The sequence below is a fragment of the Polistes fuscatus genome, unplaced genomic scaffold (genome assembly GCF_010416935.1).
Source record: "Polistes fuscatus isolate 324 unplaced genomic scaffold, CU_Pfus_HIC Scaffold85, whole genome shotgun sequence".
In the NCBI taxonomy this organism is placed as follows: domain Eukaryota; kingdom Metazoa; phylum Arthropoda; class Insecta; order Hymenoptera; family Vespidae; genus Polistes; species Polistes fuscatus.
In genome coordinates this window covers 77,158-98,513 of record NW_025113168.1, presented here as the reverse complement: position 1 = coordinate 98,513, position 21,356 = coordinate 77,158, and the positions used below count along the sequence as shown (strand labels likewise).

Here is a 21,356-nt window from a genome sequence, read left to right as displayed (position 1 = left end):
TTTAACCCGTGGGGAAGAATTGTTACTTTGGGTCGAATTGCTTTAATGAATGCGTATGTTAGGGAAATTGCTAGGGCATGCAAGGCGTGCAGAGCAAGGTTGGAGTGTTGTGCCTTACCTTTTACTACTTGCTGTTTTCCTCATGATCATTAGAATGAAATAAAAGAACAAGCGAAAGTTAATCTAGTAGTCAAATAAATTATAATGGAAACACAATTCAGTGGTTGAAGATTAGACAAGCGATGCTTAAATCCGGTAGTTACTAAGAAATAATCGAAACTACCTAAATTCGTTATCCTTCAAATTTATTCTCTTATATTACCCATCAATCTTAACACGTCACTCAATAAATCCCCAGGTTTGACACATATCTGGCAAATTGTTGACAGACCCACGTGATTTCCGGTAGCACTAACCTTCAAAAGTACGTGTCAAAATTTCATGGCATTCTAACCGTTAGTTATAGGTTAAGTCGTTTTCAGTAACCCCGTTCTTTAATTTCAAGACAATGGACAGAAAGGAATTTCGTGTGTTGATTGAACACTGTTTTTTGATGGGAAAAAATCCTTTTGAAGCAAAACAGTGTCTAAATAAGCATTATGGACAAGCACCGATGATGCTGAACGCTCTGGTTGCCAAAAATCGGCAGTTGGTCCGGAAAATATAGAAAATGTCCATAAATAGTTTTAAAAGACCGTAAAATGAAGTTGCGTGAAATAGTTGACACCTTGATGATGTCAATGGTAGGTCTTTACAATTTTACATGAAAATTTGGGCAACCGCAAATTGCCTTCGAAGTTCACACCTCACACCGGACCAGAAACAATCCAACGCGTCGACGATTCATAGCACTGTTTGGAGTTGTTACAGCGAAATAAAAAGTATTTCTTGTGTGTTTATGTGACAATCGATGAAACATAGATCCACCACTACACGCCTGAATCAAAAAGATCATCATCTGAGTAGACAGCAACCGGTAAAGTTCGTCCAAAGCGACCAAAATTTTAAAAGTCAGCTTGCAAGGGTATCGAAAAGTAAGAAGAGCGTTAAAATGAATGTATCACTCTTGAAGGAGAGTATGTTGATGAATAAAGTAGAATTTCTAAAAATTTATACGAAATTAATACGAAGTCCGAATACAGTCTTATTAATTAAAATGGAATACAGATTTATTAACGAAAACGGAAATCAGACTTATTATCGAAATTAAATACGGACTTATTAGTAATACTTAATACAGACTAACCGACTAATACCAACTTAATAACTAAAACAGAAATACTAGATTATAAAAAATTATGAATAATCCCCGTCCATTTTCCAAAACGTAGTTTCTTATTAGTTACATTGATGCCTACAAGGCTCACCGGTTTACAGAATTAACAAAGAGTATACCTTATGGGGGTAAAGTCTAGACTACTTCAGTTCGACGAATTTCTATGAGTCTGCGTCTATGGGAAGGAGAATTGATCCTTTTTCAAATAGTTATATTTCTTAAAACGATAATATATACGTAATCTCTAGGATGTTTACATTAGGTTATGCGTATCTATTATTTTTATAACGATGCAGCACTTCTTCTTATTATTATTATTAGGGGAATTCGTCCTGTTTTATATTAGCTACATAGTTCTTTTTAGGGCGTTTGTTTTTCCTGTGACGATGATGTCCAGCTTTTATGCCACCTTTTTCGAGGTCTTCCAGGTGATCTCGTTGTCCTTATTTTTTCATTTCTGCCACCTTTGGCAGCCTACCGTCATCCATCCTATCTACATGGTCTCGCCACTTTCTTCTTCTCCCTCTTATCCATCTTACCACGTCATGGGTCTCAAATTCTTTAATTATCTCTTATTATCTGTTTTCTTCTTCTATCTCTTACAAGGGGACCTTACACTGGGATACCATCGGATTTTAACGAGCTTTGGTATATTAGTAGTATACTTTTAGGGTGTTATCGTGGTAAAATATTATCGTCGAATGCCCTGCTAATTTTGAAAAAAATACTTTTAAAATTTTTATTTTGTTTTTATACATATTTATTATTTTATATTCGGCCGTACAACTAGTGGCGCGTTAGCGTAAGTAGTAGCATTCTCTCTTCTTGTGCCGCTAGTTAGTGTTCGATCGTTCATGGGGGAAGTTTTTTTTAATAATTTTTTTCTATCTTTTTCTAAATTTTTTCTTATATTTATTAATTTTTAAATATATACAAAGAAAAATTATTTATTAGTGAAAAATTACGAATAATAAATTTTTTAACATCTTGCGTAAATAATAAAGGAAAATTGATTACTTGTATTACAGTAAACATTTTATTTTTTAACAGGTATATGAAAATATACGATTGTTATTTGTTAGTATATTGAAGATATCTATTCTCACCATATCAATTATTGTATACAAGTTTTTTTCCTAAGCTTTTTCTCGTAGTATAGTAACACTATATTGTAAGTTATACTCGGCGGATTTGCATTCTACTTCTAAACACGCTATTCCTCGCATATTCGAACATACGTTCATGTGCAATAGCAAGATCTCCCTCTATAATGTATTTTTCCTAAGTTAATATTATGGTTTTTGTTAGTAGATTTATTTCTACCTTTCATTATAAGCTACTGTATATTCCGAAACAAATAAAGTCTTTAAAAAAAAAAAAAAAACTGGTGTGTGTAGTTGTACGCACGTAAGAAGTTATACTTTGTCGTACCAAAACGAATATAACCTCAATAACCTCAAAAATAACTTCAAAAAATAACAAAAAAAATAATAATAACTATTATTATTTTCATTATTAATTTTCCTTGTTAGTTTTTAAATTTTCCTTGTTATTTTTTAATTAATGCTATTTTTACTATTATTATTATTATTTTTACTTTTATTTTTACATAGAATATAGTTGATAAAGAAACCTGTTTCCCCCTCCCTGCTGGTTTATCGATAATATTCGCTAATGTTAGCTGATTATTTTTCTTTTATTAATGTATTTTTATTCGTTTATTTATTTTATATATATATATATATATATATATATATATATATAGTGACCAGGTTAAAAAGGGAGAGGATTGGAAGTATGGAGAAGATAAGCCTAAGAACCCCTTAGCCTAAGAAATCCGTAAGATTTTCCTATCTTAAGCACTGGTCCACCAGCTGTTGGAGGGGGAAAGGAGACGCAGGGCGGTCCTAGTCCTTTTTCAACGACCCAACATTGGTCATCAACCGTCTTGCTTCCAAACCTAAGTTATACCTTAGAGTGGGAGTATGTCTAAAAGGTTCTCAGAATCTCCCAGTCTAAAACCACCACGTGTTATTTGTTTAGAAACAAATGCCCGATCCTTTCTCTTAAGAGGGCCTTAACCACAGGTCTTATAACCTATAATCTTTCATCTTTCTTCTGTAAACTAAAATTAGATTATCGTATACCTACCCTAAACTAATATTAATTCTTAAATATTTCTTACAGTAATAAAATTATATCGGGTTACTTGATATAAGCCTTTGGAAAAAGAAATATTGAACGAAAAAGGTAACAGGGACTCTTTCAGAGGTTTAGTGACCTTTCTGTAGGTATCAGATGAATTGACTTACACTTTGACATGATTGTTATTCAATTGCTTTAACGTGTACTCATTTTGATCTATTTCTTTCTATAGTTCAATTAGCAGTACATTGATCTGAGCTTTTATATGTATTAGTGGGGGTTTCGGTTGTAGAGTTTTTCTATCCGTTGTATCCTTCCCTGGAAGTTCTTCTACTTTGTAGATTGCTAAATTGATTGCTCACTGGTGTTTTGCTATTTGATGGATTGAATTTCCATTTCTTCGTAGCGTCATCTCTAGTGTTAAACTCATCAAAATCCATATACTCTGACGTTGTTTCTAATTTCCGAGATTTCCATCGATTGTTAATAGCATAATTTTTACATTTTTGATTAAGTTTAGCTTTAAATTTATATTCTGTTCCAGTATGATTCAAACTTGCTGTTACGGCAAGTTTGTTTATCTCACACTACTACTAACTGCCAAAGTATAGACAGATTAACAATACGGGTATATCTATTTGTTCTTCTAACTTATTATGGCTTCACGTAAACACTTATTATTGTTTCTCGTAAACACGTCTTATCGCTTCGAGTGCTAAATAGCTAATGCAAGCACGTACGTTAATTATTATTCGTTGAATTAGGTAGTTAACGCATTAAAGAAAATAATGTTTATTTTCTCCATACAATGAATATTGTATTTAAAATTGTTTTGTTTTTACATTTTTTTTCCTTGCTACAATAAAATTTTTCTTTTTTACCATTATATCAAAATATATAACTGAAATATAAAAAATATAGTAGCAACGATACTTTTAATATTTTTTTTTTCTTTTAATTTTTAATTTAACATTTATGCGCCACTTGTGTTACATTATTTATAATTTTATTTATTTATACATAAATGAATTTCATATATAGTATTGTAATAATATTTTATATTAATATAAATTTCTCAATTCCTTAATTTATCAAGAAACAACTCGACATCTCTTTCCAACAAGTATTTTGCCGGAGGACAAAGTATTGGAATATTGATTATGCTGGCTGTAGGTTCTGCGGATCTCTATCATATGTATAACCGTCAACCATGTTTGTTGAAAAAATGGTGAACATTAAAAATACGCAAATTATTGAAAGAAAACGCATGTTGATTATTTCCCTAAAAAATTACAAAAAAACAATATTTTGTATTTCAGAAAAAATCATTCACTTGCTTTTTCATCTTTAAAATATTATTAAATTAATCAGTTAATTCTCTCTAAGTCTCTCTAAGTGACGTGAGAAACGTTTAATGAAATCATTTAATTTTCGTTACTAGCATTAAATTATTGCGATACTTACGTAAACTAAGATGGTCCAAAAGAACAGAAAACTCGAAGTTATTCTTTCTATTTTTTTTATAGCGAAATGTTTTATTCTAAATCGATGCAGGTGTGTTGCTCGAATATCTGCTTTTGCACTATTCAAACATCGTATTTATATCTTAGAAAGTACAATATTATTTTATTGTTTAAAGCGTTATCATGCGTTAAAGAAAACGTTAAATTTATTTTTAGAATTTTATGCAGCTCCCATTTTTCATAGCGCGTTTTTTATTTTTATTATACGAATTTCCTTGAAAATACTAGTTTGATTACCGACACGTGGTAATTTGATTACCAAATATTAAAATTTTAATGATTCATCGTTTTCGCTTCGTTATTTCTATAAACATTATACTTTGTTAAAAAAAATATGTTCCGCAACTGATAAGATTAAAAATGATCTGAATCAAATAATATTTCATTTTCATTTCTCTAATTTTTATTCTCTTAAATTGTTTTACGAAAAACAAAATATCATTCGAAATAATGAAATTACATTTGTTTCAATCAGACAAAAAAATTTCATATGTAATAGATCATTATGTAATAATAAAAATAATAATAATAAAACACGTAGGGTGGGCGGGTAATAATACCCCCTCAGTAATCCCGTCTTGTCGTAAAAGGCGACTAAAAATGAAACTTTCAAGGAAAGAGATATAAATAATATTAAACATTTAAACTTTCACCAAGTGTACACCTAGTGCAATTTTTCTATATCCGGACGAATGTGATTATTAGTATCTAGATTATTTCTTTTTCTTCTTCTTTAAATTAAATTTTTGTCCGTAACACTGTATGAAAAACGTTAAATTCAAATACTAACAAACTATAATATATCTACAAAATTAATCGCCAATAATTTTTTTGTGTTACGAAATAATCTCAATCGTAAAAGTGTTATTTTTAACATTAAAAATTATGCCAAGTTTAAAATTTTACTCGTTTTTATTAGCGATGATTCGATACTTTTTAGAACGACCTTGTTTCATTTATTCCACGTGTGTTCAATTTTTTATTTGTTTTCTTTTTTTAATTCAAACTTTAAAATAATTCGGAATTAGTTTTAATCGAATTTAAATCGGAAATTTACTATTATTACAAAACTTGAGATCCATTGTTGTAAGAGTTAATAGTTTAGTCAAATATTATAAAAAGTAAATATTCAATTAAAAATAATCGACAAATTAATTACTAGAATTTCAAGAATCTGCTGTACCATCAATTTTTATTAAAATAAAAATGATATATACATATAATTACAAATTTCGAAGAAAAATATGTAAAATATATACTTTTATTACTAGTCGACATCTATCATTTACATCAGGTTTTTGTCCAGGTTGATATGTTCTTGTTAATACTCTAATCGCACGTAAAATTTTTCTTTTAACATGTCTATCTCCGATCGTAATCGTTGCACAAATGATGCAAATCGATATTGTGCAAGGTATTGTTACAAAATAACACATATTGATTATAATTTTCTCTGTTTTGTAAGTAAAAAATATTTTATATTTTCTCTTTTCTCTCTCTTCACATATTTTATTTTAATTCTATCTGCGAAGATAGAACAAGTTATTGACACTATTAAAATCATTGAATAATAATCAAAATTTAATCGATTAATTATTAAACATCAATGTAATATTTTTGTTTTGATTGTTTAACCCGTAGAGAAGAATTTGTACTTAGCGTCGAATTGCTTTAATGAATGCGGTGTTAGGGTAATTGCTAGGGCATGCAAAGGCGTGCAGAGCAAGGTTGGAGTATTGTGTCTTGAGCCTTGTACATGGGTAGGACGCATAATTACTTTCATTTAGGACAGCTACATATACAGATCGTTTATGCGTAGATACATTAGCCTCTAGGCTTTTGTGACGTTCCACCACTTTTTACATCACGTTTTTCTTCCTTTGAAATACTTTCGCCCCTACCGCCTTATCTTTTATTACTTCTTCTTCTCGCTGTTTTCCTCAAGATCATTAGAATGAAATAAAAGAACAAGCGAAAGTTAATCTAGTAGTAAAATAAATTATAATAAAAACACAATTCAGTGGTGTAAGAATAGACAAGCGATGCTTAAATCCGGTAGTTACTATACGAAATAATCGAAACTACCTAAATTCGTTTATCTTCAAATTTATTCTCTTATATTACCCATCAATCTTAACACGTTACTCAATAAATCCCCGGTTTGACACATATATGGCAACATTGTTGACAGACCCACGTGATTTCCGGATCGCGCTTACCTTCAAGCAAAAATTTCAAAAGTCTTTTTTACATTTTATTCCCTTGCTACAATAAAATTTTTCTTTTTTAACATTATATCCAAATGTATAATTTACAAATTACTAATATAATAGCTAAGATACTTTTAATATTTTTTTCTCTTTTAATTTTTAATTTAACACTTATTCTCCCCTAATGTTACAATATTTATATTTTTCATTATATTTTACATAAATGAATTTGACATATAATAATATTGGAATAATATTTTATATTAACATTTATTTTTGATTCTCTAATTTATCCAATAACTTTTCGACATCTAAAGAAATGATCAGGTTTATATCCTTTACGACCCTTTCGATGTGGCATAATAAATATCTGGCATTTCAGTTGTGCAGAGCACGATCCTATTGCATAACCTTGAACCGTTTTTGTTGACAAGATGATGCACATTAAAATTACGCAAATTATTGAGAGCTGTTGGTAATAGGAGTAATAGTACACACGACGTTACGTTTGCTTCGCTCTGCGATTGGCCAACTCCGTATTAATTTGTATTAGCACTCCCTTCTGACGCCTTCTATGTTCTGTTACGTGGTTACATTTCGTCTGTTCCCATTCTTATACCTTGTGCAGAGAAAATGCAGATCCCGAAAAGCAAACGAACCGCTGGAAGCGAACGGCACGGAGAGCGTGTATTGTGCGCGGTTGCCAAATCACAGAAGGGATTGCGTACAGAGGAGAATATGTCGCGGCAACATGTTGCGTAAATAGCGGTGCAACGTCGCACCTTTGCAGACGGCTACGAGACATTACCGAAGTGAACGTTAGGAAGCACGGCATATAATCCAGTCGGCCAAGAAAAAATACAGGGTTTGTTTACGACTTCCAAAAAAAATTGCTCAAAAATTAAAAATTTTTTTTTTTAATATTCAGAAAAATATGTAGATCATTTTCACAGAAAAAAATCAGAAATTCAATCGTTTACGAAATAGCCATTTTGCAAGTAGCTTTAGATTAAAATATCTCAAAAACTAATAAAAAGTAGTCGAGACATGCTGCGTATGAAATTTAGAGAAAAGAATAACAAATCGAACGAGTAAAACCCGATTCCTCAACGACTAATAGTTTACGAGTTATGAATTTTTTAATGAAAAATATAGGCGCCGAGTGCGAGCGCTTGTAAACAAATAGCTCTAACTCAGCGAAAATCCATTAATTAAAAATTTTCTTTTTTAAATTGTAACTTTAATCTAGCTTTATAATGAAAAAGCTCAAAAAAGCTCATAAATTTTTGGCCATTTTTATCAAAAAACGAATTTTAGTTTTTTGGCATTAAAAAATAGTCAATATTGAAAAATAAATTTTTTTTTAATATTGACAGATTCTATAGACCAAAATGCGTACGGCTAGCTAAAAATTAAATATAAAAAAATTTTTTTTGAATGGAAAAAAGCAGTTTTAATATATTCAATTTTTCTGTCGCTTACTCCGAAGCCAATGAGTAAGACAAAAGTCACACTCTTCGGATCTTTCATATGCTGCACGGCGCATGCGCGAATCCCCACTAGTGGTAATAAACGAGATTAGAGGCAGTGAGACTGCATTTCTTTTTTTCTTAGTTTCGTTTCTTAGTTTTAAAAAATCGGTACCACAATATAGGTATTAAACGACTCGGAATTTCATGAATCGGATAAATACACTATCGTGTGGTGAACTTTTTTTTCAACAAAATTTCTATTTCTTATAAACAATAAGATAACTAATGAAAAAAAATTTTGATTAAACAACAGTGGTATCAAACTACTCGAAATTTCATGAATCGGATAAATAGACTATCGCGTGGTGAACTATTTTTCAAAAAATATTAATATTTTTTATAAACGAGTTAATTAATGAAGAAAAACTTATGAAACCCATCCAGGTATTCACGTATAGAAGAATCTTGATTTTAAATATTGCATATTTTATTTTGGCAGTAATCACGTGACGTGAAGGACAACAGGGCTTAAAAGAGTAATCATAATAGTTTCAGGTATAGTTTTAAAACTGTACACGTTACAAAATCCGGACCGGTGTACGCGTGAATATCGGGCTGAAGGAAAAAGGTGAAGAAAAATAAAAACTAAGACCACTAATAAACACTCGCTGGAGCGCCAAATTTGAAAAATAATTTTAATGTATAAAAAGAAATAAATAATTTTAATGCATGCAATTGTATAACAAATAATGTTTTAAAGCTTTATTCTCAAAATTGGCTGGGCATTTGACGAAAATATTTTACCAAAATAACACCTTAAAAGTATACTACTAATATACCAAAGCTCGTTAAAATCCGTTGGTATCCCAGTGTAAGGTCCCCTTGTGAGACCTGTAGAAAAATAACGGGAATATTGAAATCATCTAACGCTAGTTTTCATACATGTGGGATTGGAATAAATATAGAAACAAGAGGCGTTGAAATATGAATATTCAAGAATAATCGAGAATCAGGAAAAAGTTGTTTTTCGGTTAGGTATAGGTTTAAGAATTGTTTTCCTTTATTATTGTAGTATGAAGGGAATGAGAGAGTATGTATGTATGTATGTATTTAGCGTAGATGCGGGGAAGACAAAAGGAAGAAAGGATATAAGGTGAGAGAATGGGCAGAGGAGTACGAGTTGGACGAGTGTAATCTGAGTATATTGATGAGTTTAATGAGTATGAGTTTGATGAGTTTGACGAATGTATTAACGAGTGTAAAGAGTATCGACGAGTGTAAGAGTTGAAAAAGTAAAGTAAGAGTTTAAAGAGTAGAGTAACAATATCAGAGTAAAGAGTAAATTAGAGTATCAGTAAGTTAAAAAACTATTTCAAAACAAGTCAACAATCGTTTTATGTTGTTTTACAAAACGTACATCACTCTATTGATCTGAAAGACCTTAAAGATGAATTTCAAAAGCTTAGGCATGAGATCGTAAACATAAACAAAATTAGACACAGAGTTACTCATAACCAACTTTCAATTTTCTATATTCACTTAAAGCAAAAATCAAATAAAAATACAATAGATAATATAAATCGTCTAAATAATATTATCGTTAAACATTCTTTTTTATTAATAGAAGAAAATACAATCAATTCTCAGCAAGCATTATGAGTAATTTATGCTAACGTAATGCATTAACAATAATGGCAAGAGATGATAAAATGGTAAATGTAAACATACAAAATTCTATCAGCATAACAAGATAATTGATAAGCCAAATCTTGTTTCTAGATCAGAAGGGTAGAACCTTCTTAACCTAAGTACTAAACCAGTATTTTCTAACAAATATGTTGCTAGAGGATTTCGATATTTGTCTAAACGGAAGTTGTAGTGTTCACTGATATTTGCAATGTCTTCTTTTACTGTAAAAATTCCTAAGTCCTTGTAAATTCTTTCATTTGTTTTAACCATAAGACATTGCAAATATTCTGCAGGGTTTTTGACTAAAATCTGTGAAGAATTTCAATATTTGAGTTACCAGAGGTTCCCTACAGTTGAATTCCGTGTCAGTCTGTTTTCCAGTACCTTAACTAAATATTTGACTAAATCTTTAGTTTGTAAAACTGCTTAATTTCTGGTCACAAGAGGACATGTGCGCTTACGCAGCGTTAAGGTTACACGTACTAATTTATTTTCATTAATGTTGATTCGCCACTTTTGGCATAATTTTTCTAGCACGTGCAGATGACGTTGAAGGATTTCAATCCCGTTTTGAGGATAGTCATCTGATGCTAACAAAGCTGTGTCGTCCACAAATGAAGCCGTTGTTATCTCATCTGAGTTAGTTAAATCTGCCTTGTAAATTACGTATAATAATAGTTTTAGTACACTGATTTATGGGATACCGGATAGGATTGGAAAAAGTGTGGTGAAGTAATTTAGGTACCTTAGGACGAATTTTTTGTCAGTGAAGTAAGATTTGAGGATTATGTAGAAAGGATACAGCAGCGTTTACTTGAGTTTATACAATAGTCCAGTGTATCACATTATATCGAAAGCTTGTCCAAAGTCCAGTAATATTGTTAAACAGTATTTTTTCTGTTTAAGATTTCGTGATATATTACGAATTAGACTTTGCTCGATTATTCAAAGCCATTTTCGAAACCCGAAATGATGCTTACAGAATGTCGGGGTACTTAATACTTTAAAGAAACAATTAATTAGCATTTTGTCAAACAATTTGTAAAATGATGATAAAAACCTGATAGGACAATATAAGGTAACTACATGTACTAACTTATAAACAGTTTTTATCTAAATATCATAATTAATTTGCATTCACTTTGTACAAAATTTAAATAAATAACAATATTATTCTCGAAAAATATATCATTTTTTTTTCGTCTAATTGTTAGAAACATTTGTTGAAAACAAAAAAAATGTTCATGTCTTTAATATAAAAATAATATCTTAATTGTGTGTAATTGTTGTCCAAAAAAAGATGTTTGAAATTTATCGATAACGTGCAGGAATATTCTTTAACGATAGAAACACAGCTTTTTTGCTTACTTAAACTTCTTTTAACCTTTGCTAGTGTAATATTTTCAATGGAATTTCCTTGTTCTTAAACTAGCTGATGATAAAACCTTACTGGTTAAGAACTTTTCTTGTTCTCGTAGAAAATGTTATAAAAATGTGATATTCTTTGCTTTTCTTCTTCTTCGTGAATTATTGAAGACTACTACACTAATTGCGATATTTTTTTTGCTTATTCTTTTTTATTTGTTTATTGTTTAAAGTCCTGTAGTAAACTTAGGCTTTCTTGTTTACTTTGCAAAACAAACATTCTTTTTTCCAGTGCAACACCCACTACTACCGCTTCCTCGAATGATAATCTAGGAGATCTAATTAAATGAGTTCTTATATCAACGTTACGTATTCCATTACGAAACTTTTCCGATAATCTTTCTTCTAAGTGACTTGTAAAGTTGCACTTATTATATATTTTCCGTAAGTTATCAGCATATTTCCCTATCGTTTCTTGTTCATACTGATTTCGACACATAAAACGTTTCTTGTGCACATCATTTTCATAGGACGAATTAAAAAAATGAAGATAATAGCTTATAATATCTTCGTATGAAAGTTCGGAGAATTTTTCAAAAAAAAAAGTCTGCTTAACACTATTATGGACATCATTATCTACCATTTCATTGAAGAATTTAATCATTTTCCTTTCTGGTACCCCAACAACATCCGCTACATACTCAAATCTGTAAACATCCCACTTCTGAAATTTGTAAACTCCCAAACACATAAGAACATAAGACTAACTAACTGCTACTTCCTACTACTCAGCACATAAGAACATAAGATTAACTAACTGCTACTTCCTACTACCACCCGTAATGTCCGACTGCCCTTTATACTTTTCCGTCGAACAACGGAGCATCGGCCCCCCTCCATGGGTGACGCATACAGCCTCGGTTCCCTACACTTAATCTTAAGAGTACCGATATCCTAAGTAAGCATCCGCACGCACTCACACTAGTGCAGGCGCCAACGTGCACGAACCTGCATGAGACGTTTACAAATCTATTTAACCATTCATAAAATACTTCTTTGTGCTCTAAATTATAAACATGAATCATAGAAAGAGCTGAATTTAGATAATCAGATATATTATTTATTTTGTTAAATTCAATAGCTTTTGCTACCATCTCATCGAATGATAATCCAGGTGTTTTACTTAAATGATTTCTTATATCATCGTCGCGGATTCCATTAAGGAATTGTTCGCATAATATTTTTTCTAATTGATCCTCATAATTGCACTTCGTATACATTTTTCGTAAACTATCAGCATAATTTTCTATCGTTTCTTGTTCATACTGATTTCGACACATAAAACGTTTCTCGTGTACATTATTTTCATAGGGAGAATAAAAAAAACGGAGATAATAGCTTGTAATATCTTCGTATGAAAGTTCGGAGAATTTTACTGAAAAAAAAGTCTGCTTAACTTTATTTTGAACATCATTATCTACCATTTCGTTGAAAAATTTAACCTTTTTCTCATCTGGTACCCTGACAATATTCATAACATATTCAAGTTTATTTAACCACATATAAATATATCTTTCTTTTCTTGATTGTACATATTAATCATAGGGAGAGCTAAATTTACATAATCAATTACTCCATTAGATTTTTCAAATGCAATGGCTTCTACTACCGTCTCATCGAACGATAAACCAGGTGTTTTACTTAAATGATTTCTTATATCATCGTCGCGGATTCCATTAAGAAATCGTTCGCATAATATGTTTTCTAAGCGATCCGGATAATTGCACTTCTTATATATTTTTCGTAAGCTATCAGCATAATTTTCTATCGTTTCTTTTTCATATTGATTTCGACACGTAAATCGACTTTTTTGTAAATCGGTTTCATTGGATGAAGCAAAAAAACATATTATATCTTCGTATGCAAGTTCAGAGTAGTTGAAAGAAGGGAACGCATGCTTGACACCCGTATGGACATCATCATCCACCATTGTGTTGAACAATTCAACCATTTTATTATTTGGTACTTCTAACGTATTTGCTACATACTCAAATTTATTTACCCATGTAGAAAAAATTTCTTCTCCCTGTAGTTTAAAAATATTCATTATTGAAAGAGCTTTATTTCGATAATAAGATATTTGATTAATTTCGGGTAATAAATCCTCATTGTTCATTGTTTTCAAATAAGAGAAAGCTTTTTATCACTAATTGCTCGGAAATGGATAAACTTTTGAAAATTCTTCGTTCAGTCTTTTTTTCGCTTTCTCCACTAACTTCAATACACTTTATACACTTTTCATAAAGTAAATGAAAATAATTATTTCTTAGAAACACGTATATGTTTTATATTTTCTATATTATTTACATTTATATAAGTATAGGATCTAAGTGGTGTAATGTTTATCAATATAATTTATAAAAAAAGAATTAAAAATTTGTGATGAGAATAAACGTACTAATATTCAATTTATATCTTAACGGTTTAATATGCTTAACGACTAACTATTTAAATCTTATTGCTTTTAGAGATAGAAGCTAAACGGGGAATTTATTCAGCGTCCTACATTAGTCTTTGGTAGAGATAATAATAATAACGGACAATAATCATAAAACATTTCTTGAATATTGAAAACTCGAACGTTAATAAAGTTTATAATTACATTATTATGCCGATGTTGTATTTCATAGATTCTTATAGATTTAAAGCCAAAAGTAAAAAAAAACTGGTGTGTGTACGTAAGAAGTTATACTTCTTTGGCGTATCAAAACGAATATAACCTCAATAACCTCAAAAATAACTTCAAAAAATAACTTAAAAAAAATAATAATAATAATTATTATTATTATTATAATCATTATTATTTTTTCTCGTTACTTTTTATTTTCCATGTTTATTTTTTAATTAATGTTATTATTATTATATCATTATTATTATTATTATTAATTTTCTTTTTACATAGAATATAGTTGATAAAGAAACCTGTTTCCCCCTCCGTGCTTGATGATCGATAACATTCGCTAAAGTAAGCCGATTATTTTTCTTTGATTATTATACTTTTATTCATTTATTTATTTATTTAATTTTATAAATATATATTAGGAGTACAAATAATTTTCCGCAGTTTTTTGTCAAAAAAATAATATTTATTGTGACAGAACGGTAGTTTAAATTTAATCGAAGTATTGTCCATCATTAGCAACTACTTTTTCCCATCTTTCAGGCAGAGTTCAGATTCCATGTCTGAAGAACTCCTTATTTTTTGAGGCTATCCACGAATCAACCCAATTTTTGGTATCATCGTATGATGTGAACCGCTGCTCCGACAGAGCATGTGCCATTGACCGGAACAGATGATAGTCGGACGTCGCAATGTCTGGTGAATACAACGTGTGGGGTAGTACTTCCCAATCAAGTGTTTTCAAATAGTTTTTAACCGAAACCGCTACATGCGGACGAGCATTATCATGTAGAAGAATAATTTTGTCGTGTCTGAAGTAGTATTGAGGGCGTTTTTCCTTTAGAGCTCGGCTCAATCTCATCAATTGTATTCGGTAGAGAGTTCCAGTGATTGTTTCGCTTAGATTAAGCAACTCGTAATACACCACACCCAGCTGATCCCACCAAATACACAACATGAGTTTTCTTCCATGAATATTCGGTTTTGCTGCGGATATTGACGCGTGGCCAGGTAGTCCCCATGATTTTTTCTTTCTGGATCATCATAATGTATCCACTTTTCATCACCAGTGACGATTCGATGTAAAAACCCTTTTTTTTTTGCCTAGCTAACAGCATTTCACTCATGTATAATCAGCGTTCAACATCTCTCGGCTTTAATTCGTATGGAACCCAATTACCTTGTTTATGAATCATTCCTAACGATTTTAAACGATGTGAGACTACTTGCTGAGTGACTTCTAAAGTAAGTGCAAGTTCCTTTTGTGTTTGAGACAAATCTTCCTCCAATAATTCCACCAATTCTGCATCCTCGTAAATTTTTGGCTTTCCACTGCGATCTTTGTCTTTTACGTCAAAATCACCGTTTTTAAACTTTTGAAACCACTCATAACATGTTCTCACACTCAAGGCAGCCTCATTATATGCTTCTACGAGCAATCGATGCGCTTCAACTGTAGATTTTTTTAAATTAAAGAAGTAAATTAAAAGTTCCCGCAAATGACGCTTATTTGGCTCAAATTTAGACATTTTTGGATAAAAAAAATATATGATGCTAATACGAAGTTAATAATATGATAGGGTTATGTTGCTCTTGAATGGGTAACCTAATTTTCAAGCCGGTTATTATCTGCGAATTCTAACGTATGCCTCGTGTAATGGCATCTTTCTCAAAACTGCGGAAACTTATTTGTACTGCTAATACATTTTTGAAAACATAATTCAATTATATTCATTGTCAAATAAAGATTCTTATTTTTTATTTCCCTACCAGATTAATTTTTCCGAATTTGGAACTTATTATTAGATCACTTGTCAAGTAAGGGGCTTATATACTTTGTCATAAAATTCACATATAGAATCAAATCTAATCTATTTTGTGTATTGATAAGACGATATATTAAATACAATCGTAAAAATCTGTGCCATCAGTGTTCCGTAAATTCTAATTCGTGAACATGCAACGCACGGCGTTAGTTATTATCATTTTATCGTGCCTTCTTTCCGAAAGTCTCGGTAAGATTAGTATAATTCAAAAATATATATTTGTATTACAATATAAAATATATAAATAAAAACAAAAAAACAAAAAGAATAAAATATAGTGAATTGAATAATTTTTATATTAGGAAAAGTAGTTTTCGGTCCAGGTGAACAAGATTAGGGATATGTGACCGTTAGAAAATATTCCCATATGTTCCGGTGGCTTTATTACACCACAGCAGACGTTCAATCGTATTATGAAAAACCCTTAGTGATTTGGTCCTGGTGCATCCTCTACTTCTTTTGGAAACTTCGAGGAACTTGGTTCTCTCGATACAAATTTGAAACCAAGGAATTACACGTGGGTAGGAATTTATTTTTTTCTCATTTCGAACATTTCTAAATAAAAATAAGTATTACAGTAATGCATTAAAAATTTCCAAATATTTATCTTCTAATAGGTTAAGGATTACAATATTTTGTTCATTGATAATCCAGTTGGTGCAGGGTTTAGTTATGTTGAAGACTCATCAGCATATGCTCAGACAAACGAACAAATTGCTATTGATCTCGTCGAATGTATGAAAGGATTTCTAAAAAAATTACCAAAATTTTCTGATGTATTTACTTATATCCTAACCGAATCGTACGGTGGAAAGATAGGGGCTGAATTTGCTCTACTTTGGTATAAGGTCTGATCTTTCTTTTATTTTCTTATTTTTTTGTCCTATAAAAAATACATTATAAAAAATTAATACTTATTATTAGATATTTTAGAATATATTTATAATTCATAAGACCCTAAAAATCCATAAAAGAGAAAGTATTAAAGGTAATGTTTCAAATAAAAATTATATTTGCAACATTGTAAATATAAATATAATATATGTAACGAAATATTACTATTTATATTTCGTCACCTTTACTAATAATTTAAATTGCACGCCGTCCTACAGTTAAGACGCGCAGGCGTATTAGGCTTAGAAGATTCGGGAACGTTAACAAAGAGACCGAAAGTATAGAAACGGTTAGTAGTTCGCTAAGCAGAGACGGTTAGAATTCAAATTGCGTAGCTAGTAATAAGACAATAAAATAAGAGTGAATATTAGCTGTAAATGTTGTTTCTCTTATTTGCAGGTAATGCAACTAATGTACATAGTGTAGTTTTAAGTGTAATTTGTATTTTTACAATGTAACGCAATGCAGATAATGTAGGTTAGTGTGAATAATATTAATAAAATAATCGAGAGAATCTCTTATTTGCAGAAACTCAAGGCAGTTATATTTCCAAGACATCATCCCTATAAGAACCATATAGAATATACCTTATATATATAATAAAATAATACTATTTATTATTCTTCTTCTTCTTCATTCTTTAATTTAGGCAAGTTGCCTGTTTCGTAACGACGTTTTTCTGCCTATTGCACTGTTAAATTGTCGCACCATCGTTTTCGTGGGCGCCCCGCACTTCTGCGGCCAATCGGTGATTTATCCCATGCAATTCTGCTGATTCTTGTTGTCCATTCTGCTAATAGACAAAGTGTCGTTTCTATGAGCCGCAAATTTTTTTTTACGTTGGGTAGGTAGCTAACCTGATCCAACAACCTTCCTCCTTTTCCCGGGCTTAGGACCGGCAACATGATCGCTGACCTTGATCCGTCCAGCGATCATGCAGGCGGAGTTCTATTTATTATTATATATAGTAATTTTTATTACAATAATTATTTTATATAAATCAATGGTCTAGCCAAACTGTAGATTATTAGTTTCCGGTACGATTACTAAAATCAAGTCACATAGGCACAGTTAGTAACATGGACGGGTGACCCGTCCGAAGAAACAAAAGACTGAAACTGTGTGATTGTTGGGTCCAGAGAGTAGAATAAAACAAGTCTCCTTTGGTAGTAAAAAATTAATGTGAGAAGGTGTTAATAAAAAAGTGCTTGGAAACCGTAAAAAGACAATATATTATATAACTATTATAATGTATATAAATATAAAAAAAAAATATATATATATATATATATATATAATAAATAATAAAATATATAACAATATATAATTAAAATATATGTATATAACAGAATATTTAAATAATATAACATAAAAATATAAATTAAATTAATATCAAAATTTTTGATAAAAAAAAATATCAAAAGATAATAATAATATATATATAAATATATAATAATAAAATCGTATTAGAACAATATAAAATAAAGTATAATATATTTATCTTCTTATTGTCTCTTTTACTGGTTTAAGGGGTTTTACGATCTATCTGCATTACTATACAATATTTATGAACGTAAAAGTATAATAGCAAACAAATATATACAATAACCATAACCAAACAATTATGACAATAATACTTAACATATTAATATAAACATATCAGGTATATTACTAAAATATAATATATTAAATTTATAGGAACAGCAAGCAGGTACTATAAAAAGTAACCTAAAAGGAATTGGCCTTGGCGATGCATGGATATCTCCAATCGATTCTGTTCTCACTTGGGCACCTTTTTTACTTAGCACGGTAATGCTATGGAGTCAATTGTTCCACGATTATAAACGATCAATCACCATAACTATCATGCTAAGATAAATTTCATATTCAATATTTTTAGGGTATGATCGATTCTAATGGTTATAGAAAAATAGAAATATTAGCCAACGCAACTAGAAATGCCGTTAATAGTGGTCGATGGTCAATGGCCACTTCTTTACGGGAATATACAAAAAATACCATTCTCCAAGTTACAGATAATATCGATTTCTATAACATTCTAATAAAACTTTCCCCGTCCTATGGACCTTCTCAAACTCTCGGGAAACTATCATCAATTTATACTGATGGAGGTGATCATACTTTTTCAATTTTATCAATGTGATGACTTTTAAAAAAATATACAAAACATTCTGATCTGATAACTTTAGTAAATTATTATTAAACTTCGTTAGCATGCTACAATACAATCAGCACAATTAAATAATGATAATAATAATAACAGCACGTTCAGAAAGTACCTAATTGAATTTAATTTACAAAATAACTTGCATATGAAAATTCGAAAGGCAATAATTTGTGAAAAGCATGAAAGATATTTTATTATGAAATTCTTTAAAGAATATTCGAGCTATAGTAACTTCTGAATAAATCTGACAATAATCCGTAGATTCGAATTGTCTCAACAAATGAAACACACATAATAATAATAATAATCTAATTAATACAGATGCTAAAGATGCATCAATTTGATTCTACGGTACAGTAAAAATTTGAGGATTTGATGAACGGACCAGTAATAACTGCACTTGGTCTTAAAACTTTTCATGGTCGACAATCTGACAGGGTGTTCAATATGTTGCGAGAGGTTTTTATGAAACCGGTTGTCGATAAAGGTAATTCTCTTTCACACAATTGTAATACATACATTTATATTATACAATAAGCACTTAAAAAATCTAACAATGAAATTTTATATATCCAATAATTTAACCTCCTGTTGTGTGTCGCGATAATAATAGTTTTTATCTTTTGTTCAATCCAACTGTAGACTGTTTCACAACAACACACACTTTCAAACGTTGCAAATAAAATTTTGATTATTGATTTATTTATTAATAAATATTATTTATTGTAAATTACGTTAAAATTAAATTCATCATAGACGAATTGAATACAAATTTTCAAAAATATTACGATCCACCAGAAGTATTATGTATTGACGAATCGCTAATTACATTCCGTGGGCGCATTGTATTTAGGCAGAATATGAAACAGAGAAAACACAAATACGGTATAAAATTATTTAAATTATGTTGTGGTCATGGATACACTTATAACTGTAATGTGTACACCAAAAAAGGTCTCGATAAGGAAAACACAACTCCGTCAAATGTTGTAATGTCTCTATTGAAAAACTTATTTCATAGAGGCCACACATTGTGTACTGACAACTGGTACACCAGTATCGATTTAGCGAATCGCCTAATAGAAAAAAACGCACATTTGATTGGAACACTTCGAACAAATCGTAGGGAAAACCCAAGTGATGTGATAAGAACTAATTTGAAACGTGGAGAACTTATAGCTAAAGAAAATAATCAGGGTATTACAGTGTTGAAATGGAAGGACAAGAGAGATTTTTTGGTCCTGTCCACAAAACATTCCAGTGAAATGATAAACATAAAAACAAAACGCAGATTTTGCTGTAAACCACAAATTATAGTTGAATATAATAAAGCAAAAACATCCATTGATTTATCAGATGAAATGAGTGCGTATAGCAGTCCCTTGAGGAAAACACTCAAATGGTATAAAAAGTTAGCCTTTGAGTTATGTTTGAACACCGCTGTGATTAATTCGCTCTTCGTCTTTCAAGAAGTAACAGGACAAAAAATATCTGTTACGGAATTCGGAGATAATTGGTGAATGGACTGACACAGCGAGAAGATGAACAAATTCCGCATCGCGAAGGAAAAATTCTTCATAAATTGCAGAAAAAGAAGGAAGCGTCCATAAAGTTCGAAAATATTGTTCTGGTTGTTATGCTGAAAATTCAAATTATTGGGTGCAAGAAAGCCAAAAATATAACAAAAAAGGTTGTTACATTTTGTTACCTGTATATCCCAGCCATACTTTTGCTTAGAATGCTTTAATAAAGCTCATTAGAACTATATTTGACTAGATTTCATTCAGGCGACATTTATCTTTTAACTTTAATACTGTCGGTCCCACCGAACCGATGTCGGCCGAACGAAAAGTCTAACGCCGGTCCCCGAGGACCGACGCCGTCCCGAAGAAAAGTTCAGCGGCGGTCCCCAGGGACCAACGCGCGCTCAACGTGTTAAGAAGCACGTTCGTTCGTTAATTTCAATTCTGTCGCGTTCGCGAGTTATTTTTAAAATTTATATATTAAATTAACTGCGACCAAGGCAGTAATTGCATTAGATTTTGTTCGAGTAAAGTTGTATTTTTACCCTTAAACAGTCGCACAAAC

The 21,356-nt window shown here is 30.7% G+C and overlaps 1 pseudogene; it reads left to right on the top strand.

Moving 5' to 3' along the window:
• Positions 1-16,317: 16,317 nt before the first annotated feature.
• LOC122525258 lies at positions 16,318-19,244 on the top strand (annotated as a pseudogene).
• The last annotated feature ends 2,112 nt before the right edge of the window (positions 19,245-21,356 follow it).